Here is a 26,965-nt window from a genome sequence, read left to right as displayed (position 1 = left end):
TGTTGTGGCACAGAAGGTTAAGTCACAATGGGCAGGCATCCCATATCAGAGTGTGTGTTTAAGTTTCTGCTGCTCTGCTTTCAATCTACCTCCCTGCTAATGTGCCAGGGAAGGCATTAGAAGATGGTCCATGAGCTGGGGTCCTGCCTTTCAAGTGGGAGATGCTGATGGAGTTCTAGAATCTTGCTTTGTCCCAGACCAACCCCCGTGGTGGCAGGGGAGTGAACCAGATGATCCAAGATTTCTTCTCTCCCACTCCTGTCATCTGCCCTTCAAATAAGTAAGAATAAATGTAAGTCTTCAAAAAACTCAAACATGGAATACTATGTTGTTTAAAATCCTTCCTTTGCAGAAGCAAATTAGGAAAGTCAGCTTGGTGAAGTGAGAGGAATGCAGGGCTGAGATTGGAATTATCCCAAATTCAGCATCCGCAGTTTAGGATCTTTAACATCTCCAGCAAAAAAGCAAGTGCTTAGACAGAAAATTTTTTTGGTTGCTTCTGTATTTTTTTCACTTTGGTAATGCAATTTTTTTCAAACAAATCTTCATGTGGAACTGCAGTAAAAGAGAGGATGCAAGCTAAGACTTTCTGTTTGCATTGAAGGTAGAGCCTGATTCTTCCTGCTTATTCTCTGTCTTCCCACCTGTGATCACCCTGCCAGCCTCTCACTTGAGGCTATACTGTGTAACCTCTGTGTTGCAGGATTCCTGGTATATCTGAAACATCCATTTTTCATCTCTCAGAACCTTGGGTTGTATGTTAAATGCTTTCACTTTATAATTTAGAAATAGGATGTATGCAGACATGCTTTCCAATGATGGCATATTCAAGTTGATGTGTCCTTGTCTGTTGCGCTCCTGGTTCTTGAGCAGGTTTCATCTACTAGTTAGGTGATCATAATCAGCTAATGTAATATTGAGGGGATATGTTTGCCATCAGTAGAAATAATTTCTTGATGATGTTTACAGTAAAAATTCTGGTTCCTGTCTGCTTAATTAGAAGGCTGATGTCACTTAGGAGGAACTGTGAGAAAGTTTAGCGAAGCACAAACATGTTTGAGATGACCTTGCCCTTGGAGAGCTGAGTTTTATTGGAAGGACAGTGGTAGATGCCTGAGGTTGGATTCCGCTGGGAAGGAGATCCTTGTGCATTCCATGTATTTGTGATGGATTTGACAAGCACAATGACTTGACTATTACAGCGGTACTTGTAGAAATGACTCACTTAGGTATCAGAGGAATAATTCCAGTGATTGTTTGGTGTAGCTGATGCATTTCATCACTAAAGTCAGCAAAAACCCTTCCATGAGATCTGCTAAATGAAGAGATGACTTAATACATTAATTTGGGGGCTGAGGGTTTTAGATCCTACTCACCAAAAAAAAAAAAAAAGGTATATGAGGCAAAATGCAAAGACAGTCAGATGAGTATAATTGGGAAATAGAAACAGAAGGAGATTGGGCAGAGAGAGCCAGAAAGGATATATGCCTTGATACAGATTTTCCTGATGTCTTACCTGTAGAATGCCTGCTTACATAAACTAACTAATTCCCTTTCTAGTTAATTTAATTTGCATTCTTGTCACCTACTACCAAGGGGTCTTAGATAATTACTCAAAGAACCAATAAAGAACACATAAAGGTATCATGAAATGATATATACTTTGAGTGAGTGCTGTCTCTTTGGGGTTGCTTTCAGGCAGTGTGGAAGCAGAGTGTTAAATATACATTCCCTGAACACTAGGCTGATTGTAACACTTACTTGGCTTCAGAGATACTTCCACTTATTTGTATGTCTCCTATTATGGTAAAGAGATGTGTTTTGTTTTATTTTGAGAAGATGTCCTATACTATCCCAAGAATAGATAATAGTGTTGTCCTAAGAGTTGTCTTCTATGTGAACCTCTGCCTTGTCAGTCTTCCTTGTGATACAAAGAAAAGGTCTGATCTACCCATGTTGAACCCTTTAAATCCATGACTGTGTTCTCACATGGCTTCCATACTATGTTACCTCAAGCCTTCCTTCTAGTAGATATAGCACATAGCTTTTTGGCTACATATCCCTCTGATGGGCATTCCTTAGAGTTGTATATTCTGAAGCCAAGCCTGTGGCTGAAGGATGAGTTTCTTTTAATTGGTTTCTGTTGTAAATACCAAAATCTGAGTTGATGAACGGAAGCTAGAAATAGAGCACATGTTTGAGCACAAGTGTTTTCTGCTCAGTGACCGCAAGGAGGCAATGACTTAGGATAAGTAGTGTGGAAGAGTGAGAGGTCTCATGCTGGCCCTGAGCACACGTGGACACACTCAACTTGGAGGAATTTAGGCAGTGTACTGTTTGTTCAAATCAGAAATGCAATTACTGCATGTAAACATGTATGAGTGAGTGTAAGTGTATATCCACTCATATATGTAAATGTGTTTTTACACTTGCAAACATATGTTGGCCTCATCATATGTAAAAGGTTGTCATGACAGTAAAATGGGAGGCTGTGGAAGAGCATTGTGGAAGAAGTTAAGGCAACATAGGGAACAATTTTGGAGTATTGTTTTCTCCAATTTCAATGCTTTAATCTTGATTTACTTTAAAGAACAACAGCACACACTCCAAAAACACCCTCCAAAAGTTAAAACCATTGAAAAAAATCATAAAACCCTCTTTCTAATGATAATCATAATTAATTTGATTTACCCACAATACAATAATAAGCATGCACAAGATTCTCAGAATATCAATACTGATTCTGCTAGAAGTAATTATGCTAAACAGTTTAAGACTTCTTCCACATTATTGTGTTTTTAAATAAAATTTCTGGGAATAGCTCCTCTGTGAGTACTTGTGACACTAACTAAATATGAAATTAGATTTGTTTTATTTTACTTTCAATTTGTAGAGATTTCTCTTAGTTTCTAAGTTGTGCTATGCAGTCATACAGTGTATAGTGTTGTTTTGGTCAGTGGAACACATAAACAGTGGTGATGCCATAAGATGATAATGGAAGTAGATGACATGGTCCTCATCCTAATGTCTTAGTGTAGGACATTATACATGTGTTTGTGGTGATGCTTGTGTGGACAAAGCTGCACTGCTAGTCACATAAAAGCATAGCCCATGCAGCAATGTACATTATATAGTACTTGATAATAAATAGCTATACTCGTTATATCATTACAGAAGTACCTGTACTTAAAGCGGTACAAGTTAAGGTAAAGCAGTGTGTTACCTTATACCAGCAGCAGCTTCACTGCCTCATGTTACTCTGTCTCTTATTTCTATGGAGATACTATGTTGAATGGTTGACCAAACCATTTTGCTTTGCTTCAGGATACTCTATGACATTTACACCATGATGAGAATGTCCCATCTCTAGTTGACAAATGATTGCAATATGGAGAATATTTATATGGTTTTTAAAAAATCAGTCTATAAAATAACTATGTCCAGAATCTTCTAAATTCTTCCTCTGTTCGCATTACCCTATTTCCTTTCCCTTCAAAATTCCTTATTCTACTTTGTAACTATAAAACAAATACAATATATATTTTCTGAAGGTTGCACATAGCTATGTATATATGTATGTCTACATATATACATATATGTCCTAGCTTGTCCTCAATTAGTTCTGGATACTCTACAGACTTTAGTCCATTTCTTTGCTTTCCTGGAAAAATTGCAAAGAAAGCATCCCACCGCATTCTTTTTTTTTTTTTTTTTTTTTTTTGACAGGCAGAGTGGATAGTGAGAGAGAGAGAAAGGTCTTCCTTTCGCTGTTGGTTCACCCTCCAATGGCCGCCACGACTGGCGTGCTGCTGCCAGCGCACCGTGCTGATCCGAAGGTAGGAGCCAGGTGCTTCTCCTGGTCTCCCATGCGGGTGCAGGGCCCTAGCACTTGGGCCATCCTCCACTGCCTTCCCGGGCCACAGCAGAGAGCTGGCCTGGAAGAGGGGCAACCGGGACAGAATCCGGCGCCCCAACCGGGACTAGAACCCGGTGTGCTGGCACTGCAGCGGAGGATTAGCCTGTTAAGCCACGGCGCCGGCCCCCACTGCATTCTGTAGAGCTATTTTGTTCTTTGTCTTTTTTCTCTAATTTTGTAGTGCTCTACCATTGGGAATTATCATTTTTATTCATTGTGTCTTATTTGTAGACATGTTGATTATTTAGTCTCATTATTAATAATATTATCATTGATAACTTTATGTATAGCTTTTTAAAATGTTGGCCAGTGTGTCTGTGTGGGTACCTTCCCAGAACTGGAATTCTATATAAAAGGATAAATGCCTGTCTAATTTTTCTACATATTGATAAACTTTCATGTCTATAATTTGTATATATCACTTTATGTTGACACCAGAACTGTATGAGCATTTCTGTTTGCACAAGTTTGTCCATATACTGTGCTGGCAAATGTAAAGATTTGCCTGTCACAAGTGCCAATCACACTGTAATTTGCATTTCTGTTATTTAAAAATGTTGAATATTTTCATATAGTTAAGAACCATCTGTATTTATTTTCCTGAAACTGATGGATTCATATTTCTAACTCACTTTTTATGTATATTGGTCAGCTTTTTTTCTACTTTTTGAAGCATTTAATGTGTAGAACTTTTGTCTCTAACGTGACTTATAAATAAGTTTTACCAGTTTGTTTTTTAAATCTTTAGCATAGAAGTTTGCAGTACAATCACAAATATCCATCTTTTTGTTTATTGCAACAAAGTTTTCTGTTTTAGATTGAGAAGTTCATCTATGTTCTCTACTAGTACTTAATTTAAATTTTCATAGTTAAAATATTTGATCTGTTTGGAATTTGTGCTGGTTTAAAGCCTAAGGAATGAATTTCATTTTGCCTTTCTCAAATGAATGTGAACTTGTGCTGACAGTGTCTATCCCCGGGAGTGCAGTGGAGGATGGCCCAAGTGCTTGGGCCCTGCACCTGCATGGGAGACCAGAAGAAGCACCTGGCTCCTGCCTTCAGATCAGCGCGGTGCGCCGGTGGCAGTGCACCAGCCACGGCGGCTGTTGGAGGGTGAACCAATGGCAAAAGGAAGACCTTTCTCACTGTCTCCCTCTCTCAATGTCCACTCTGCCTGTCAAAAAAAAAAAAAATTCCCTCTAGTGATTTGGGAATATCTGATTTCTCCCATTCTGTACTAATTTTACATTCAGTTGGGTTTATCTACTATCTGTTTACAAAGATTAAAGAAACATTTTCAAAAGCACTGTCTACTAGACTTCGCCTCACTTTGCCTTTTGGCTAAGCCAGGGCCTCACTCCTTTTTAAGTGCATTCCTGGCAAAGGGAATAATTTGTTACAATTGACTTAGTGAAGCCTGTGCCTCCTGGGAAAAGTAGATGGTTGACACTCAAGGGTAGCTAGGTCAGAGAGGTGGACGTGGGAGAGATCGGAATGTATTTCTGGTGAAGACCAATGCATTTGTCTTTCTAGACTGTATACTTCTCTTCATGTCCCCAACCATTACCACAATGCTTACACAGGGTACTGACGTACAAACCAAAGGCTTGCTGAAGAGTACCGAGTTGGGATAGTAGCACTAAGTGTGGTTCTCTAATAAAACAAGCTGTCTTCTTTTGCTGTCTAGCAAGCATATGTCTGAGATAACATATTAAAAATATGTTATGGAGCAGCTATTTACCTAGTTGTTAAGACTCCACTGAAGACACCTGTCTATGAGTGCCAGGTCCAATTCCTGACTCTAAGTCCTCTCTCCAGCTTCCTACCAGTGTTGACTTAGGAGGCAGCAGTGAATTGAATTCCTGCCACCCATGCCAAAGGCCTGGGTTGTGTTCCCAGCTCCCAGCTTTGGTCATGCCCAGTTTAGGCCGTTGCAGTCATTTGAGGAGTGAACAAGTGGATGGGGGCTCTGCTTTTCTATGTACTTATCTGGCTCTCAAGTAAATACATAAAACTTTACAAATATTTCACCACTAGGTTTGTAAGGCCTGAAAAAAAAGAATAAATATTTTAGCATGGAATCCATATTGGAATTCTGAATTCTCTAAAAGTGCCATTATTCAGAGAGTGTCAATATGTTTGATATACAGTCTTTCTGTTGGCACTGAGGTTTATGGGAAGCAATAGACTGTAAACCTCCTTAAAGGTGAAATCAGTGTCACCACAATACCACTGTTTCTGTATCTGAAATAATACGAATGCTCCCAATATTTGGTGAAAGAATTTCTCCATATTATAGCCAGTCGTAGAAACTTAGAGATGCACGGTTCTCTAGTGCCATCCAAAAAAGTAATGTCTAAAACTTTTGCCAGCACAGAAATCCATTGCCTTCCCTAGTGATTATCATCTTTTATATTCTCAGAACTGTATCTCTGTAGTCTGTAAACACAGAATCATACTATTGAGAAACTAACTTTTGTACAAAATAGCACCCAATGTCTTGAAAAGAGGACTATTTTTCAACAGAGATTGAAAATAGATAGGTTGTATATAAAAGAATTGGTTTTTTTTTATACGCGACTTACATAGAAAAGGAGTTAAAGATAATTTTGAAATTACTCACTATATTGACCTCTGTGTTAAGTTCTCTTTGCATGATGTCAATACTCAGGATTTTCAAACTGTCAACCATTCTAATAAATTTGACTTTTAAATGATGTTTAAATGTCAACATTTAATTTCTGAAGATGAGTTTACAGTTTGGGAGGAGGTAGTTTCCAAATGCACTTTGGTCACCTAAGGCTTGGCAAAAGAAAGAAAATGTGTCAAGTCCTAAAAGCCTTAATAGTGCTCTTCAATAAAAATGTGATTAAAATGTTTCATAAGGTTAGGATTTTGTCTGTGACCATTTGAATTTCTTCAGCTTACCACATCATCAGTATGACACGTCACTCTTGGCTTTGTCAGCAGTTCTTGTACACAGATTAAGTGTAAACACATTTAAAATGAGATTTAAATGTATCCCAATACAGGAGGAAGTGCTGGTCACATGGCATAGGTAAAGCACTACTTACTATAATTATTCTGGCTAGGGCTGCTTCGTTGCCTTAGTGTCTGTTGAACATCTCCATTCTGGTCTTACCAGCCCTCAGCCTTCCCTGGGCATGGAATTCTAAGATCCCATGTACCTACAAAAATTTAAAATTGTCTGCAGAAAGAAAGCTGCCTGATTTTAATATACTGCATCTACATATCAGTTTCTTGATTTTTTTATATTTTCCATGTCTACAGTATTTTCCAAATCCTTTTGGGTCCAAAACATTATATCAAATTTGTTAAAGGACAGTGAATAGAACTTACTATGGATTACACAGACTGACACACATGCACATATTACTTTCTCTAAGTGATACATTGTTATATAACATAATATTGATCCAGATATTTATTTATATATACACATACTTCCTAACTTATCTAATGGATTTAAAATAACACTTTGCTGGACAAAGGAGTAAATCTGGTACTCCTAGGTATGTTGTGAGATTTTTAAAAAATGCTTTTTTCAACATTTTTACAGCCTGCTGCATGTATGTGTGTGTGTGTGTGTGTGTTGGGACACACATGTATATTCTTTTGAGGTCGGTGTAGTGAGTAGAATCTCTGCTTCCTGTTTACTAAGAATTTTAGTGAAATATTGAAAATAAATGTTAGATTAAACAGAATAGTAGCTGCACCTATAATGAAGTATCCAAGGTACAGTTGGCTCCAAATTCAATTAACAGAACTACGTGGTGCGGTGATTTTTAGAAGTCACCTTTTGAGTTTGTCACACATGTGCATACACACATGCAGTAACGTACCCTACTGACGCTTAGGCTGTCGCCTTAGAAAGGCTTCCCGAGTCGGTGTTTTCCTTAAACAGGGTAATTGAATGGCAGAGCTGCCTACCTGTTCTGCATTCTTTTAAAGAATTATGCTAATCATACAAGTGGCACTGCATTGCATGATTGATAAATCCATTTTGGTGCAGCCCTTGCCTCTTGTATGCCTTAGAGAGCTTAGTGTAATGGATTAGGTTTAATTCCTATAGTTTTGTGTTGTTTATCTGGCATATTAAGTCAAAACACAAGAAAAAAGATTGTGCTTTTGGCCATAAATCATGGCCTGCTGGGAAACCCATGCTCTACTCGGATTTTGCAGGCGGCCGTTTAGAAAATGGGCTAAATCTGGAGTAGGAGAGAGTTCCTTTCTCTCGGATGCTTAGCCACACAGCACAACTGATGCAGGATATCTTAATTACATTTTCGCATCTTAAGAATGGGATCTTAGAAGAAGAAGGCAGAAATACTGAGTTCCTTCTATTTTTACAACACTTAAGAACAAAAAATTCTACAGAGAAATTACTGGAGGGTTGTCTACTTGAATTCAACTTTTCTTTTGATTGTTCTTTTTTTATTTGAAAGGCACAGACTTAGAGAAAGAGAAAGAGATCTTTCATCTGCTGGTTTACTCCCAAAAAACTTGGCTTCAGCGTGGCCCATCACTGGCTAATCAAAGAGCCTACAGCTCATTATTGGATTTCTCATGTTTGTGGCAGGGATCCAAATAACTGAGCCATCAGCTGCTGCCTCCCAGGGAGCACATTAACAGGAATTGGAAGCGAAGCCAGGACTGAAACCCATGGACTCTGACATGAGATACAGGCAACCCAAGCACCATCTTAACCACTACGCCAAATGCGTTTCCCATAGACTCATTTTTAAGACATAGAATAAGTTTTAGGGGCCAGCGCCATGGCGCACTAGGTTAATCTTCCATCTAAGGCGCCAGCATCCCGTATGGGCGCCGGTTCTAGTCCCAGCTGCTCCTCTTACAGTCCAACTGTCTGCTGTGGCCTGGGATAGTAGTGGATGATGGCCCAAGTCCTTGGGCCCCTGCACCCATGTGGGAGACCCGGAAGAAGCTCCTGACTTCAAATTGGCTCAGCTCTGGCCGTTGAGTTCATTTGGGAAGCGAACCAGCAGATGGAAGACCTCTATCTCTTTGTCTCTCTGTCTCTTTGTCTCTCTCACTCTCTGTCTCTTTGCCTTTCAAATATATAAATAAATCTTTAAAAAATAGAAAATGTATTGAGCAAGATTAAGTTTTTCGTTATATAATGACTGAACTTTTCTGACTACTTTTTGAATCTCACTTTTAAATGCACTACTTGGCAATTATCTTTTTTTTTATTTACTTTGTCTTTTGAAATGATTGTAGATTCATAGGTGTCCCAAAACCATGCACAGGAATGTCCCATGCATACTTCTCAGGCCTCCCTAATGTTAGCATGTTGTGTAACTCTAGTATCTTAAGTAGGAGATCAAAACCAGGAAATGGACATTGGTGCAATCCATTGAGCTTATTCAGATTTCATTAGTTTTCCAAGTATTCATCTGTGTGTGTGTAGTTTTTAGTTTTTTTAAACTCTAGTTGTAATGAATTTCCTCTGTCACTCATATTCAAAGCTGTACATTTCTAACTGAATGTAGATAAAACTGAGAAAACCAATAAAGTGTGACCGTGAAATGATTTTCTGATTGATACCATGGAGTGGCATTCTGTATACAACCTTACACAGGTCCTTTAAGGTGCTGTGGCTCCACACAGCCCTGAATGAAGATAGGACCCATATCACTGCCTTCTAAGAAGCCCACAGAATCCGGGCAGGCATTGCGGTCCAGCTGGTTAAGACACAGGTTGAAGCAGCCACTTGGCATTTCAGAGGCCTGGGTTGGGTTCTGGCTACTTCACATTTGGGATCCAGCTTCTTGCTAATGCCTCCTGGAAGGCAGAAGGTGATGGCCCAAGTACCCAGGAAGACCTTTTTGGAGTTGCAGGCTCCTGAGTTCAGTCTATTCCCAGCTGTTGTGGAAACTTGGGGAATGAACCAATGGAATGAACATGTCTCTGTCTTTCAAAGAAATATAGAAATATTTTTAAAAAGTCCTACAGCCCTGGCAATTCTTGCCCTTCTGAAAAGAATTGAATTTTAGCACTTTTACATTGAACTACTAGGGAATATCTGTTATTTAAGAATAAAATAAAATAAATAAATGAGTGTTGATGGGAAGCTATGTTCTCCTGAGTATCGTGACACCTACTGAGATTGCCAGGATTATGATTTTATAGTGGCCTTTTCCAGAATTAATTACACTTACGCTACCAGACAAGCATAGCTATTCTTTATGGGTAATGTCTCACATACAACTGTGAACAAGTAAATTAATACCAACCAGCATCTGATCACATGCTGTGACACAGAATGTGTGCCTGGGTAGCAGCACCTCCCTTCTCTTTATGAGTCCTCTAACAGGGGTCTATAAAACTTGAAAGGAGTATTAAAAAAAAAAAAAAAGTGAAGACAGTATTGGCAGTCCCCTGCTGGAGTTAGAACTTCAAAATATTCCTGTATTAATAGCGTTCATGGTCTTCAACCATAGGAAACTGCTCCTACTGCTCCTTCCTTTTACTTGTAAGTAAATGCGGTCTAGAATAGTGAAGTGATAGGCTTAAAGGCACAAAGATAATTAGTGACAAAGTCTAGACTGAAATTCTGGCAAGTTTGCCCTCTACTGACTTTCTACTATAACACTATAGTATTGTGTTCATTTTTGTAGTATAAATCATTGCATTAGAAAGTCATAATAGTCTACAAAGTTTCCATTATTTTTTTCCTCTCTGTTACTGGAGTATCCTAAGGCAATGTAGAAGCCTACTCCCGGGACAGGCAACTGTCTATTTTAATGAACAGTTGACTACTACGTGTTATAACTATTCTCTGTTAGCCTAGGCTAAGCTAACATAGAAAAATTGATTCAAATATTTCTAAAGAATTACTTGTTTTCCCTTCTTGATATTCCAAAAGAAATTTAGGGTTCTCACTGCAATTCTGGGTTGTCTTCACATTCAACATACAGTAGACTAACTCACTAGCATTGACAGTTTTGAAAATGTTACTTGGAGGTACTTCAGATACATAAAAAAGAAGTAGATTGGGGCCAGCATTGTGGCTTAGTGAGTTAGGATACTGCCTATGATACTAGCTTGCCCTATTGGGTGCTGGTTCAAGTCCCTGCTGCTCCACTTCTGACTCAGCTTCCCGTTGATGCACTTGGGAAAGCAGCAGAAGACGGCCCCAAGCACTTGAGCCCCTGCCATTCATGTGCAATATCTAGTTGAAGCTCCTGGATTTGGCCTGGTCCAGCAGACCTTTGGTGAGTGAACCAGCGGATAAAAGAACTCTTTTTCTGTGTCTCTCGCACTGTAACTCTGCCTTTCAAATAAATAAATGTTTTTTGAAGTAAACTGAATATATACTAAATTCCAATATAGACCATGATACTAAGTGTGGCAGTAGGTGGTCATGTATTGCTTTTAAAATAAATACGAATGACTCTATTGGGGATGTTCAATCATTTTTCCCATCTTGTTGTCTGGCTAGTGTAGCATATGTTTTTCTCTTTGTGGTACCAGATGGTAATGCAAGATATTACTGGAATTAATGATGGCACTCAGAAGTAGAAATCCACAATGTAGATTTAGAACAATGATTAGAATGCACTGGGGTAGCCATGTTGTTGTATAAAATACCAGAGGGACTGCTGTCTCCAATGTGCCAGTGGCCACCTCTGGGGTGGTGAACCCAGCAGTCGATCAGTCAAGGAGTTCAAAGCAATGACGACTAACTCTTCAAGTTAGTAGTCTCTTTTAATTAGGTTGAGCATTATCAACCCACATTGTTCTAATTTAGATAATTGACTCTCTTTTCCAGGAGGACTTTATTAAACCTTACTGGGTACAAGAACTTTTTTCTGGCCGGCACCACGGCTTACTTAGCTAATCCTCTGCCTGCGGCACCAGCACACCGGGTTCTAGTCCCAGTTGGGGCGCCAGGTTCTGTCCCGGTTGCTCCTCTTCCAGTCCAGCTCTCTGCTGTGGTCCGGGAGTGCAGTGGAGGATGGCCCAAGTGCTTGGGCCCTTCACCTGCATGGGAGACCAGGAGGAAGCGCCTGGCTCCTTGCTTCGAATCGGCGCAGTGTGCCAGCTGTAGCAACCATTTGGGGGGGTGAACCAATGGCAAAAGGAAGACCTTTCTCTCTGTCTCTCTCTCTCACTGTCCATTCTGCCTGTCAAAAAAAACAAAAACAAAAAACAAAAAACATTTTCTTCTTGCTTCTCCTCTCAAACGCCAGACCAAAATAAATGAATGAATGAATGAATGAATGAATAAAGGTTGGTGTTTGTTATGTGGCTAGGTGGATAGGAATAGGGATGTGTGGGTGGACAAAGAGTAAAAAAAGGCATCTTAGTAACTCGAACTAAATCAGTAGCCTCAACATTTTAGATTTCAGTGTGTGGTGTCATAGTGATTCAAAGCTTGGTCCATTTTTAAGTAAATAGCACAAGAGCAGTGTAGCATTAAATTGGTCATACATATTGTCTCAGGTCACCTTTTTGGAACATAATTAAAATTCTAATGACATTCTTTAAAAGAAAAAAGAAAGTAGTAAAAGCATTCAGATTCCAAAAGAAATAAATTGGTGCTTCAATTTAATACTGCCTTTAAAGTTCAAACTGTGGATGGCCAGAAGAGGTGAAGTTTTGGTAGATGACCCTTTTCACATATTCATTATTTGATTTACTCACCCTGGTCATGTTTTAGACAAAATTCTGTGCTGTAAAATTAATTTTGGTAGTATGTGGCAACCTTCCAGTGATAGATCCTAGAGAAGGGTGAGGCTGAAAGTAGATTATGACACATTAGAAATTATAGTGATATGCTGACTTATCTACAAGAGTCCATCAAACATGATAGAGCAAATTATTTGAATTCATTTAGCTTGATAGGTGCCTGTCAAACATTAGAGCCTAAAATATTGGAAAGGACCTTACATATCATTCCTTGTTTTGCAGATGGCTATGCAGAGAGGGAAAATTGATTAGCCCTGTCCTGTTGGTAATAGAATCCTCATTAACACCTTCATGGAAAACCTACAGTCTACTGTCTGTGCCTTTGTATCCTGGACCCAGTAATTTCTGCATGGAGACAATATTCCTAAGACATTCAGTTGTACCTGAGTCTTACCTTGTCTGTGTTAAACCTGGCTGGCTCCTTTTTTGACTCCAATATTTATTTATTGCTCTATAAGCCTTCACTTATCAGTGATGTCCTTTACAGTGAGTATTTACTGCTATATGTATTATAAGCTAAAATACTTATTACTCTCTGGGCCAGTAATACCTAATAAATATTTAATAATTCTCTTTTTTTAACCTAGAAGCCTTTTATTTAAGGTATACAAACTTCATGCATTTCATATGTACAAATTAAGGAAGATGGTGATTCTTTCCAGCTTGCCTTCCCTCCTGTCCATACTCCTAACCTTCTTCCTTCTCCCTATCATATTCCTATTCTTATTTTTTGCAAAGATCTATTTTCAATTAATTTCATACCCATAAGATTAACCCTGCACTAAGTAAAGTGTTCAACAAATAGTTGGGGAAAAAAAATGTTGGTTTGCCAACAGTCGAGACAAGAGCTAATGATCACATTATGTGTTGTCTAGGTCACTCACTATATCCATCACCATCCTGGGTATGTCACTTGGGATGTTAGTAAAGAGTAAGATACAGAATGAAACCTTTAGTATGACAAAAGAATCTTTGTATCCTTCATCCACATTAAAACAATGGAGTGATTTTCCATGGTTTTAGTTATATCTGGTTTTCCAGTTTAAAATACAAGAGTAATTCTTAATCTCTTACTAATGCAAGAGAAATGTCAGTTACCTACTGAATTCTCATAGATTTATTAATTTTTTATCCTTTCTAAATAGTTATTTATTTGAAAGTCAGAGTTACACAGGAGAAGTCGGGGGGGGGGGGTCTTCCATCTGCTGCTACACTCCCCAAATAGCCACAATAGCTGGGGCTGAGCCAGGTCGAAGTCAGGAGCCAGGAGCTTCTTCTGGGTCTTCCACATAGGGTCAGGGGTCCAAGGACTTGGACTATCTTCTACTGATTTTCCAGGTGCATTAGCAGGGAAGTGGACTGGAAGTGGAGCAGTGAAGACTTGAACTGGCACCCATATGGGATGCACTGCAGGCAGTAGGTTTACCTACTATGCCACAGCAACAGCCCTGAGAATTCTCATAGATGTATTTTTACTCCTTGTGTTTTATATTTAAGTTAAAAGTGTAAAATAATATATAATAAATAGTTAAAATTGACCTTGAATGTTCTGGAAATTCTTATACTTCAGACAGTAAACAAGCAGAAACAAACAAAAACAGAGGAATCTCAAATACTAATCTTAGGAAAAACTACAGAATTGTGTGCCATTTTAGTCTTACTCTCTTAACATTCTCTCCTACCATGCCTTCCTCTGTTCCCAAAGCTGAGGACAAGTGATAATTGCAGCATTCCCATCCAAGAGCTCAGAGTTGTACAGCTGCACAGTGAAACAGTGACAACAGTGACCCCTGAACTCCAGGGGTTCAAAAATTTCTCTGGTCCATAGTGTTTCCAACTGCTCAACTGCTGGCTGCTGGCAATGACACTTTTTTTTTTTTTTTGACAGGCAGAGTTAGACAGTGAGAGAGACAGACAGAAAGGTCTTCCTTCCATTGGTTCACTCCCCAAATGGCAGCTATGGCCGGTGCACCACACCGATCCAAAGCCAGGAGCCAGGTGCTTCCTCCTGGTCTCCCATGCGGGTGCAGGGCCCAAGCACTTGGGCCATCCTCCACTGCCTTCCCGGGCCACAGCAGAGAGCTGGACTGGAAGAGGAGCAACCGGGACAGAACCGGCGCCCCAACTGGGACTACAACCTGGAGTCTCAGCGCCACAGGTGGAGGATTAGCCTAGTGAGCCACAGCGCCAGCCGACACATGTAATGTATCCCCCCAAGTTTGAAAAAGGAACTTAAAGAGGTGCCATCAGAGAGCATCACACAGTGTTGGTGGATGATCATTTAATTCATCAACTTGTTACATATTTGTGTACTGGATTATAATGTGAGATCTCCTTCTAAGGCTGTGGGACTGCGCTATCATCCTAGCCAATCACATGGAGAGTAACAGGAATGAAGACTCACGCTAGTCCTAAAGTGATGTTCAGTGTCTGATTCTAGTTGACCTGCTACCAAATTCATTGTATTTGGTCTTTGTCGGTCAGGAATTATGAAGCACCAGGCCTTTTCCACTACAGACTGCAGCATTATTCCTCTGATGAATTCTTTAGAAAACGATGCCTAATCTGAATATACTGAAAAGGAGTAAATATTTTAGACTTCTACATTCCCCATTACCCACAAGGGAAATATTTTAATGATCTTGTACTCCACATGGTTTAAATTTACAGTTTAAATTTTGTTCTTGGCAGTAATATTGTAGATTATTAATCAGCTTTCATTCCTTGTGAGACGATTTGTTACCTTTGCACCAGTGCAAATATGTTTTTCTAGCAGTTGTTTTGAATTATTCCTTCAAAATAGGAAGAATTTACCAAAAAGAGAGGTTGAGATGGTTTGTGAGGAGATGGTCTGAGATTCGCTTTCTCTGTTGGGCTTTTCTTATAACCAAAAGTTGACAGCAATGGTGTTTTGCAGTGGGGACTGGAACGCACAAAAGGGAAGGACATCCCTGATCGTAATGAACGCGCTAAGCTTGTTATGTGTTGATACATCTCTCTGGAATACCAAGGAAAGAAAATTCAATCAACTCCCGACAGCTACCTTGCCTATCTCACCTGGGAAGGTATGCATGCACTAGGACAGGCACTGCTTAACATTAATGAGCCTCCTGAAGTCATTACATTCATGAGGAAATGTAATTCACATGTGATTACTTTTTAATTTACTCTGTAATCACATTCCAAGTGAACGGGCCAAGCTTAAAATGAAATTTAAAAGTCAAATACTGCTTTGTATTAGGAATTCACAATTTTTATATGCACTTAGGTTAATAAAGATTTTACAATAACCATTTGTGACTGAGCATATGATAATTTTTTGATGAAAGTTAGTGCCATACTTTCGATAAGATGTATTTGATTTCTCTCCAAGTACTGAACTGGACCCAGAAAGTCTCAGAACTCTATTCTGTGCTGAATTCCTGCCTCATCTAAAGTTTATTTGAAAAGAAAAAAAAAATCATCCACACATTCCTCATTCCCAGATCAGAAGTTGCAATGAGCTAATGTATTTTTAATTCCTGCTGTGCCTGTGAGGCGTATCCATTTGTGTTATCCATCATTAGGAAGTGTACACAGAGCCTTATCATAACTGACTTGAGCTCATCAAGGGGACCTGCCAGAATTTGCAGTAAGAAACGTCCTCCAACAACGTGGCCTTTGAAGTCTGTGAAATTATAAAGCTTCTGTGGGAGTTTCATGGGAGCTTTCCAACCGAAGGCTCCAAACCTAAGGAATGCCAGCTAGGTATGTGTAGCAGCAGATTGGTTTGTGTTTGGTCCATCAACCAGAACCAAGGCCAGGGGAGGTAGACAACAGATTGATATATTTCCAGTAATTTAAAGGAAGAATTTTTATTCTTTGGACCTTCCTGACATTGGATAGGACACCTTCAGAAGTAGCAAGATCTCTTTCCCAGGAAGTATTAAAAAGTGGGACTCCATGCTGCCATCTTGGCTCCCCATGTGTGTATTTAACTGCGGCTAGTCTGCCCTCTGGATTTTTAAAGAAGATGTATGTATTTACTTATTGAAAGGAAGTTACTGAGAGAGTGAGTGATTTTCCATCGACTGATTGACTCCCCAAAAGGCTGGTCCAAGCCAAAGCCAGGAATTCTATCTGATCTCAAAACCCCCGGAGCACCAACCCTGTGCCCCCAATGAGATCCCATTTCCTCTCTAACAAGATGAAAGAAACTACCATGAACCAACCAATCAAAACTGAAAGAACACTGCAGGCCTAAGTACACCTTGGTGAGAAAGGTACTGTCACAGAAAAAGGCTCTTAATTCAGGAAGAATCATTTCAGAAGTCTGGCCCCCAGTACTGAAACATAGATTTGCATTGTCTGAAGCCACTGCATCGGTGACAATTTGTTATGACAATGATCGGGAACTAATACATGCTTCTTGAGTAATAGAGTGATTAAAAGGCTTCATTGTCAGGTTCTTCAGATGGAAAAGGGAACTTGTTCCTTGACAACCGAGTCAAGCACCTCTTTGCCTGAAAGATCTTCCTGAAGTACTTTAGCTGAGGTGAGGACTCTCCTCCTCTGGCCCTCGTCTTCCTAGTACTGGTCTCTGGTGTTGCTTGTGTCTCATAAAATGCAGCCTGTGTGCAGAGGCCTGTCTCCCCGGGCCACAGTTTGTTCCCACAACAGCCCTTGATAGGCCCCTAGGAATACTTGAAAGTGTGAATGAGCATCTCAGGACTTGGTACCTACGTATTTCTTTTTTTTTTTTTAACTTTTCATTTGTTTGAAAGACACAGTTATATAGAGAGAAAGAAACACACACACAGAGAGAGAGAGAGAGAGAGAATATGAATCTTCCATTTATTGCTTCACTCCCCAAATGCCATAATGGCTAGGGCTGGGGCAGACTGAAGCCAGGAACTGGAACTTCTTCTGGGTTTGCCATGTGGGTGCGGGAATGCTGTTGTTCCAGGCACATTAGCAGGGAGCTGCATCAGAAGTGTGCAGCCTGGACTCAAACTGGGGCCCATGCGTGATGGTGGTGTAGGAGGCGGCAGATTCACCCACTACTCCACAGCATCTGCCCCTGAACCTGCGTATTTCTGAAGTGACATGTCAGCCTGATGATGATCAGTTTGCAAGCTGCTGCTTTTCTGTCATGTGTGTGCCTGTGTGTGGGAAGGCTGTCTGCTTCCTGCAATTGTCTGAGGTCCTCTTGGAATAGGCTTTTGGAAACTCTTCAGCTAACCAAGTAGCATTAGTGTTTTTATTTTATGTGTATTTGTTGTGTTTTAGAAACTGATGTTCACTTTGCAGAATATTACTGGGAAATTGAAGTCTCATTGTCTCCTGCTCTGTCGGCTGGGGAAGACATGGGCCTGAGGCCTTTGCAGCCTCTACTGGGGTCTCAGGCTCCCTTGACACCAGCTCTGTTCTGCGGTGTGTGGCCTGAGACAGTTTTGTTCTCAGGTGCGGTGTTCCTGGGCTTGGGCAGTGGTTATGCTCACACCTGTGTTTAGGTTTCGACAGGATTATATTTCTTGTAACGTGTTCAAGTAGATTCTGAGGGTTCCTGCTTTTAAAGTGTGTTTTCATGATTGTACTCCTCTTGACTGAGGATTTTAAACTTGGAGACATTTTCATTTTCCTGTTGAGTGCAGTCTGGTGTTTACTGTGCTGGCTTTTAAGCAAAATGTCATTCACTTAGTTTGTGGTCATCCTAGCCTGGTGTTATTTAGCTTGACTGCTTTAAAAACAGAGTATTTTTTCACCGGCATCAGAAATGAATGATCAGTCACTTCAGGGGGGAACTTATGTTCTAAATTATAGAGTTTGTAAAATAATTACTTAAAAAAAGCTGGTGATTGTGTCCAGGGGCTGTCAAAGCTGAACGTGAGTCAGGCAGATGGCAGTTTTCATTAGACTTTGACAGGGCAGAAGGGTGGAAAGTCAGAACTCTGAGAGTGTGAGGTGAAATCCAGACATTCCAAATAAAATTCCAACTCGCCAGGCTGAGGTCTTGGCTAGGTGAGTTGGTAGGCAGCAGGTGGGATGAAGATTTCAAATATATGGATGACCCCCTCCCCTTCTCGCCAGTGGCTAGTTGAAGTTGGAACATAGAGTCCTCCCTACAGAGGCGCTCTCTGGATTGACAACAGCTGGCCATTGACTTGACAGCTATTCTGGCTGCTCAGAGTTTTGTGTTTTTTCTTACATCAGGAAGCACAGGGAGTATAGAGCAGGATGGTCTTTGAGATCAAGAGTAAAATAAGGAACTTGGTAGGAGGCCTGGCCTTCTCAGTTTGTTAAGTTTGGATGGATCTCAAAGATTCAAGGACAGAGTACTGTCGGGGGGCTTGATGATATGTGCAAATTGCCTGGGGACGTGTGAGATGCATATTCTTTTGTGCTTGTTCTGGGACAGGGCCTGCAAGTCTGCATTTCGGACCAGCCCTCAGATGATGTCAACACTGCTTCTCTGAGTCCTCCACTTTGAATAACAACAGGAGACAATCTGGTCAGCATACCACTGCCAGGTAGACTTGTTCTCAAGGTAGACATCTCCTTCTGCCAGGTGCTCCCCACCAGGACTGAAGCCACCAGCATTGGGTGGTGCCCAGACCTGTAGAAAGATGCAGGAAATGATCTGCCCCAAGTAGAGGAGTGTTGCACGGCATAACAATGGCATGAAGTTTCTAGGAGCAAAAGTGCTTCATACTGTGCATTTATGTCCATGTCCTTCACAGTTGTCCCAGTCTTCCTTTTTCCTTATGATGTTCTCTGTTTGCCTCTTCTAAGTCAAGGCCAGTGGTACGAGCTGATTTTCCCACCTGTGCACTTCTTTTATTATTTTTTGTCTCTTTATTCTTAATGTATTATTCATCCTTTGTGCAGACAGCACTCTCAAGAGTTTTCAAATGAGGGTAATTGCTGGAAAATCACCCAACCTAATGTAATCAGAAAGGTGTAGGCCTGCCAATGGCAGCTCTAGGATTCTGATTGAGGAAGGGTACTATTCCCAAGCCTCCACAGGCCAGCACGTGCACCTGCACTGAATGTGTCACTGGGTCACTCAGATACCTCTAGGGATTAAATGCAGCTGCATGAGGAGCTGGAACCAAGATCTGGAACAGCATCAGGAGCTCAGCAGCTACTCTGCTTCCGTCACTGTCTGCCTGCCTCTGTTCTACATGTTTTCTTGGTTGCTTCTCCTCTCAGGGTGCAGAGTGCCTGTCCCATCCTTTTCCTGCTTAGATCAGGAAAGCAGAGGACTGCTGACCCAGTTGGTTCTGTTCGGAGCCCTGCCTTTTCTCCCTGTTTTCTGTTTCTGAATGGCTGAAGAGGACACAGGTGCACTCAGCCTCTGCCTTTATTATTCATGTGTCAAAGGTCTCCCCATGTGGGAGAGCTGAGATCACAGGGTGGGCACTCCTCCACGTCCAGTGGGGAGCTAGGGAGCTGCAGTCTGATGTTTTATATTTTAAACAAACCATCTTAAATTTTAAAATCCTCAAATGGTTTGGAATTTATTTGGGATAAGGTGTGAGGTAAGGATTAGATTTATTATTTTCAATGTCTTCATTATCCCAAATACCATTTGTGGATTGTTCTCTTTGCCACTGTGGATTTATAAGGTCACTTTTATTATAGACTTCTTTTCCATGTGTTTGAATCTGTCTGAATCATGTGCAGGTACAATATTATTTGAATCATTGTAATTTTATGTTTTCGTTTCTGACCCATGCAAGTTATCCTTATATTTCAGTAGACTGAAATACTGTCTTTCTGTTTTTTTAGTAACAGAAGTTTCAGTTGGTACAGTAGGCCCCTCCCTGATGGTGATTAAGGCCAAAATTTTAGATATTTTTATTTCAGATGCATCTCTTCTCCTGGAACTTCGAATAAAAGGGGGTACTTAACTATTTAGGCATTAATTCTATTCTTAATTATTGTCCCTTTGGCCTGCTGGTATTAGCCAGAGCTCTGCAGTTTACACTCTGTGCTATTGTCACCGTCATCCCTGGTTAATTCTTCACGGAAGGAATAACTTTTCTCCTCGAAGCATCCCACCTCACTTAGACTGGAAAGGAACAGCAGGAAGACTGTACCATTTGAAATGAGGTAGAACCTCAGAGAAGTTTTTCTTAGCTTCCAAGGGCCTATGGACCATGGAAGAATGATAAAACTCTTTTAGTATTTTGATGGTAACCATCTTCTGCCTGCTTTTAGAAAGTGATGTGTGTATCACCCTTGAGCTGTTGTGACCTTTAGTTTGTTTAGTTTTTATTTGTTTCTAGTTTAATCCCAGTCTGTGGCCTTTAACCATTTCAATGTGTTATTTCTGAGCAAACCGTCTCATCCATTTTAGAATAACAACTCTGCCTGTTCTAAAGGAAACCAAAATAGCAGAACAAGAAGAAAATATGGGACATTATTTTGGTTCTGTGATGTCATCAGTCAATCAGAATCCTGTTTGCAGGTCTGTTTCATATTGTGGCATTTTAACTGATTGGCTTCTGCATGGTGTTCTAGAATTATTAGTTCTTCTCAAAATAGTTTTTCCCTCACTGAAGAGTAGCTGACTTACAAGAAGCATGTTTGATAGCAGAGTGTGAGCTGTCATTCACTGTCCTAAATGCAGGTCAGATGAATTCCCAAGCCAAGAGCATAGCCTCTGGTCCTTTTGCTTTCTTTGAAGTTTGGAGAAATAGCTGCTCAGAGCATACATGGCTTCTACTTCTGGTTAGTAATTTTGCTGGACAAGTGCTTTGTTATCAACTTAGCCAATGAGCTTCCAAGCATATGGAATGTTTCAGAGTTTAAATTTCATCATAACAACTTTTTCAGTCCTTAGAAAAATAGTTACTCTTTTGAAATGGGAAGTCATGGGTAAATGGTAGAGTTAAAAATTATTCATATTGTTCATAACACATTCACATTTAATTAAAACACAGTCTTAACTGGAATCTGGTCAGTTTATCTATGACTGCACTAATAGGTAAAATGTGAAGGCTGGTGTTTATCAGTCATAATTTGAAATCAGCATATCACATGCAGATTGTGGTCCTTTGTGTCCTACCAGAGGGAAGAAGGGAGAGGCAGAGCAATAGTGTCCAACACCATTCCTCAAACTGTGAAACTGAAAACCTGAATGACTGTGCGAAGATTTCAGTAATTCCTACTCAAATTAAAACATTGAGTGGCTTTAAGCAAAATTATATTGCCACGTACAATGTATTCATTGAAAAGAATTTTGAAAATAAGATGTGACATACCTGAAGCCCCTGAGAGCTAGTTAGGTAATACAAGCTTTGCTTTTTTTCTTCTTTCCCCCACCTCCTGCCTCTAAACTGAACACCTGTCAGATTTTTTTTTTTCTTTCGTTTCTTTGACTTGTCAGAAGAAAAAGGTCAGAACTGGTCACCAGCTCTACTTTTTAACAGACAGAAGCCTGTAATTGAGAGTAATTCCTCTGCAATTTTGTAGGCAGGGGCTGTTACAGGGAGGCTTTCAAAAGCTAGGCGAGGAGAGAAATGGTGGTATTTTGTAAGTGAATCAACTTTATTCACCAAGCTGCAGATCATTTCTGATTTTTCCTGAAACGTACAAAGCTACAGCACTCATGTGAGTGGCATTCTTTTGGATGAATAGAAGTGTAATCTATTTTTAACATCCGGGTGCCCTGAAGCTTAAAATTAAAAAAAAAAAAAATGCTTTGTGACAGAGAGCCCAACAATGTCTCATTTTAAAATTCTACATTTGTAAGAAAAAAGTGATTTATTATTATTTATTTATTGGAGGAGCTTGTATCTTGGCTCAAAATTTAACTTGAGATAGTTATGGGTATAGATTTAGATACATTGTTTGTTGGTACAGTATAGTATAAACTGTGATATAATTTAAGGATTTTTGGTAGTTGATTGAATTGATTTCATTATCAAAATCGTTTCAGCCAAAATTTGAAGGATCCAGTGCAGATACCTCCTTAACTCAAGCAAAAATTGGTAAAATCTGCGTCACTGTCGATTGCTTTAAGAGCTTCCTGTTTCAGACAAGGCACAAAGCAAGAGGAAGCATTCTGGAAGAAACTATATACCCAGTGAGGGCAATTTTAACTCCTTGCTGTGTCTAACTTAACAAAATAATCTTTTAATTAAAAATAAGCCAGAAGATCATCAGCTGTGATAGAAAAATGCCAGCATCTATAATGTATTTTGTTACCAAGTTAAAAAGAGAGATAGAGGAAGAGAAAACTAGGAAATCTGTTAGAAATACCTATATTTGAAGGCATTGTGTCCTATTTGCCTTTAATGTAATAATGATAAAACAGAAGTTGTAGAGATCTTCGTAGTTTCTTTCATAGATACCGATTAAGGGGTCTGCCATTCAGTGGGTTGGTTTGGGTTGTGCTGAAATCAGAAACAGTGTTGGCAAAAGATATAAGTAGAGCAGATCATGTCATTAGTTTTGAGAAAATGTGCTTGGATTCTGCGATGAACTGTGTAGCACCGATGCGTTTTTTGAAAATGTGAGAGCTGATTCCAGGGGTCACTTTGAGCAAGCTTTGTTCATTGTTATCTCATCAACATTCCTCCTAGAGCCATAATATATAAAATCCCTACATAAATAAGTAAAATTGTGATTTTTAAAAGCCTGATTTGAACCACAAAAGGGAGGGGTGATTGTCAGCTATGATCAGGAAGCCTGAATTATATCATACTTAGAGGAGAGAGATGCAAATGAATGAATTAAATTAGGAACACAATTTTCTTCTTAAATCAGCATTTTTGACTGTCAGAACCTGGACTGGAGTACATTATTCTTAATAGAGTGTGATTTGTATTGAAATAGAACAATAAATCTGTTTATTGAAATTTATTTGCTGCTAGTTTTGCGCTCATTCTGGCTTTGTGCATGAGCAGGGTGAATTTAATAGGCCGGCTGGTGTTGCAGCACAGTGCTGTACTTGCCAGTGATCACGTCCTCTCCAGGCTGAAGACTGATTACAACGGAGAAGGATCAGAGGCTCTACATTCACCGTTGTACATCACAGTGACTCCCAAAGAAGCCATGATGGTGTCTGAGGGCACCAAGCACTGGAATCATCTCAGAGTCCCTCTTGCATGGCCTCATTTAAAAAATGCTTACAGACTTCGGTCTTCAGAGAACCAACTTCTCTTCAGAACAGCAGCTTCATGCACTTTGATTCCGTATTATCGGTGGTAATTGCATCTGTCTCTGGTCTCACTTCTGTCCTCACAAAGCCAGTTTAATGACAGGCTTGTGACGCGTTGATTTCCATTTGACATTGGGCGGTTTCATATTTTACAGAGTTACTCCAGCGGGAGGCTTGTACTTTGTGTTCCCTGGCCATCATGGGTAAACACGCATGAGGAAAAATTGCAAATGAATCACAGTCTATGTCATTTGATTCCCCACAGGTCCCTCTGAAAGACAACAAGATAGCTTTGACCTTGGCTTTCAAAGCATGTTTGCAACACGGTCTAATCATAATGTTCTACAATTTTTATAAAATACTCATATGCCTCAGTGCTATGCAGACGTCCACTGGTGAAATACCTAATGATCACACAGTTTCAATTAGCAGTACATGTTAAAAAAAATTAGGATTGGAAAGAATGTGTAATATAGGGAAGAAATAAACAAATCATCATGCTTGTTTAAACACACACACACACACACACACAATCCACCCCTGAAGTTCATAAATGGGACACTTTTCACCTTCTTTACAGCTCTTTTGCTTTAATTTCTCTACCCCATGCTTAGCATTATCAATCTAACAACTTTCCTCCTTGCTACCAGAGCTAATAAGGGGCACCCATGCCAGCAGAGGATTAATTTATGATTATAAAACATTTAGGACAGGCATTTTGCATATAGTTGAGCTCTGTTATGATCCTGTTAATGTTCTTGAACTGACCTGCATACAACACATTTCTGATAACACTGACCTGCCGTTATCAACTTGCTCTTTGCTTGAAGATGAACCTTCTTATTTGTTTTCTTGGGTTTTCACCATTGCTGAACATTAAAAAAAAAAAAAAATTGGCTTACAAACAGTTCAGTCAGTATTCGCCAAGGACACAAAGGTAATTAAATAGCGATTGAGCAATTAATATCCAGTGCAAAATCTGAACCTAGATGTAGATGTTCTGTATGTCATGAAAAGTTGTTGAAATAGATTTAAATGTAAAATGCAAAACTATGAATTCTAGAAGAAAAATATATGTGACCTTGGATTTGTAGGTATGACACTCAAAACATAATCCATGATAGAATAATTTAGAAAATGCACTCTGTTAAACTTGTATGCTCTCAAAAAGCCACTGTTAAGAGAACAAAGGGGAAAACCTCAGAATCAGAAAACAGAAAGAAAAATCTGACTACGGACTTATATACCATAATAAGGAACTCTTGCGACTCAACAGTAAGAAAACAAGTTAATTTTAAAATGAGCAAAGTATCCTAGTAGATAGGGAGAATGTGGGGCAACAAGAATTCTTGTATGTTGCTTGTGAGAATATAAAGTGATACAGCCACTTTGGAAGACAGTTGTACAGTTTTTTAAAAGTTAAACTTAGTTTTGCCATGCAATCCGGGGATTAGGTTCCTAGATAGTTAGACAACTGATATGCAAATATGATCTCACAAAATCTGTACAGACATGTCTGTCAGAGCTTTATTCATAATCAGTCAAAACTAGAAACAACTGAGATAATCTTCGGTAAGTTTTGGAAAAACACACTGTGGCACACTTGTATGATACAACACAAAAATCAAAGGAATCAGCTGTATCGTAAATCATGGATGAATGTTAAATGCTTATTACTAAGGTAAGAAACTAGTCTGGAAACGCTATCCACTGTAGGATTCCAATTTAAATGACTTTCTGATAAAGGCAGAACTGTGAAGAAGGTAAACAGATCAATGGCATCCAGAAGCTCATGGGCCAAGGTTGAATAGATAAAACATAGGGGACTTTATTTTTTTTTTTAGCCTGTTGAAATTATTCTGTGTAATACCGTAATTGTGGATATGTGCAATTCTGCATTTGTCAAAATCCATGGTACTCTGTAGCTAATAAAGTGAATTTTGATGTCTGCAAACTTTAAAATGTCATTTAGGAAGTGAGTGGATACCAGAATGAAATGCAGAATATTACAAAAGAAGCTCACTAGATACTTAAATATCCGTGAGAGATACGTTCCAAGGCACCCCAATGAATGTCTGAAACCACAGGGAGCACTGAACCCTCTATATGCTGTGTTTTTTTCCTGTACATACATACCTGTACTTACCTATATTAAAGGGTAATTTATAAATTAAGCACAGTAAGAAATTAACAGCAGTAATTAATAATAGAGAAATTGTAACAATATACTATAGTGAGAGATATTTGAATATGACCCCTCTTTATCACTTAGAAAATATCTTAATTCCTCATTGTGCTATGGGAATACTTCTAAACCCTACTTAGCTGAGGGTAATTGAAACCATGGAAAGTGAAACCGTGGATAGCAAGAGACTACTGCATTACAAATGTGTGAAAGAATCTCAAGGAGGTGGAAGAAAAATGTATTAATAAGTAAATTTAGAAATGAGTGGAGTCTATAACATTAAAGAAAATCAACATCTATAAGCACTGTAATCCAGTAGATAGAGTTACTATTCTTAAAGCTGTATGTTAACAGTTCTGAAACCTCTCTATGCATATGCTGGAAATGGACAATTTTGTGAATAGATGGTGGATGTATAGTGGCAGCTTTGATATTGTTCCCAAAGGAGGTTACACATAAGCAAAGGGAGAACGCTCCAATGATCTGTACAGGGACCAATTGAGACTGGGACGTGAAACTTTATTTAGCTGAATGTAGAATGTAATGCTACTTATTACATATGGCCATATTTATACATACGTGTATATCCGTGGATTAGAAGATATCTCTGTGTTTCCTTGTTTTTTTTTTTTTTTTTTTTTTTTTTTTTTTTTTTTTTTTGACAGGCAGAGTGGACAGTGAGAGAGACAGAGAGAAAGGTCTTCCTTTGTCTTTGGTTCACCCTCCAATGGCCGCCGTGGCTGGCGTGCTGCGGCCGGCGCACCGCGCGCTGTTCCGATGGCAGGAGCCAGGTGCCTATCCTGGTCTCCCATGGGGTGCAGGGCCCAAGCATTTGAGCCATCCTCCACTGCACTCCCTGGCCACAGCAGAGAGCTGGCCTGGAAGAGGTGCAGCCGGGACAGAACCGGCGCCCCGACCGGGACTAGAACCCGGTGTGCCGGCGCCGCAAGGTGGAGGATTAGCCTAGTGAGATGTTTCC

At 39.7% G+C, this 26,965-nt stretch overlaps 1 protein-coding gene across 1 annotated transcript in view; it reads left to right on the top strand.

Moving 5' to 3' along the window:
- FHIT (fragile histidine triad diadenosine triphosphatase) overlaps positions 1-26,965 on the top strand; it is a 1,052,756-nt gene that overhangs the window by 528,649 nt on the left and 497,142 nt on the right.

This window comes from Lepus europaeus, chromosome 9 (genome assembly GCF_033115175.1).
Source record: "Lepus europaeus isolate LE1 chromosome 9, mLepTim1.pri, whole genome shotgun sequence".
In the NCBI taxonomy this organism is placed as follows: Eukaryota; Metazoa; Chordata; class Mammalia; order Lagomorpha; family Leporidae; genus Lepus; species Lepus europaeus.
This window is presented reverse-complemented; position numbering and strand designations above follow the sequence as displayed.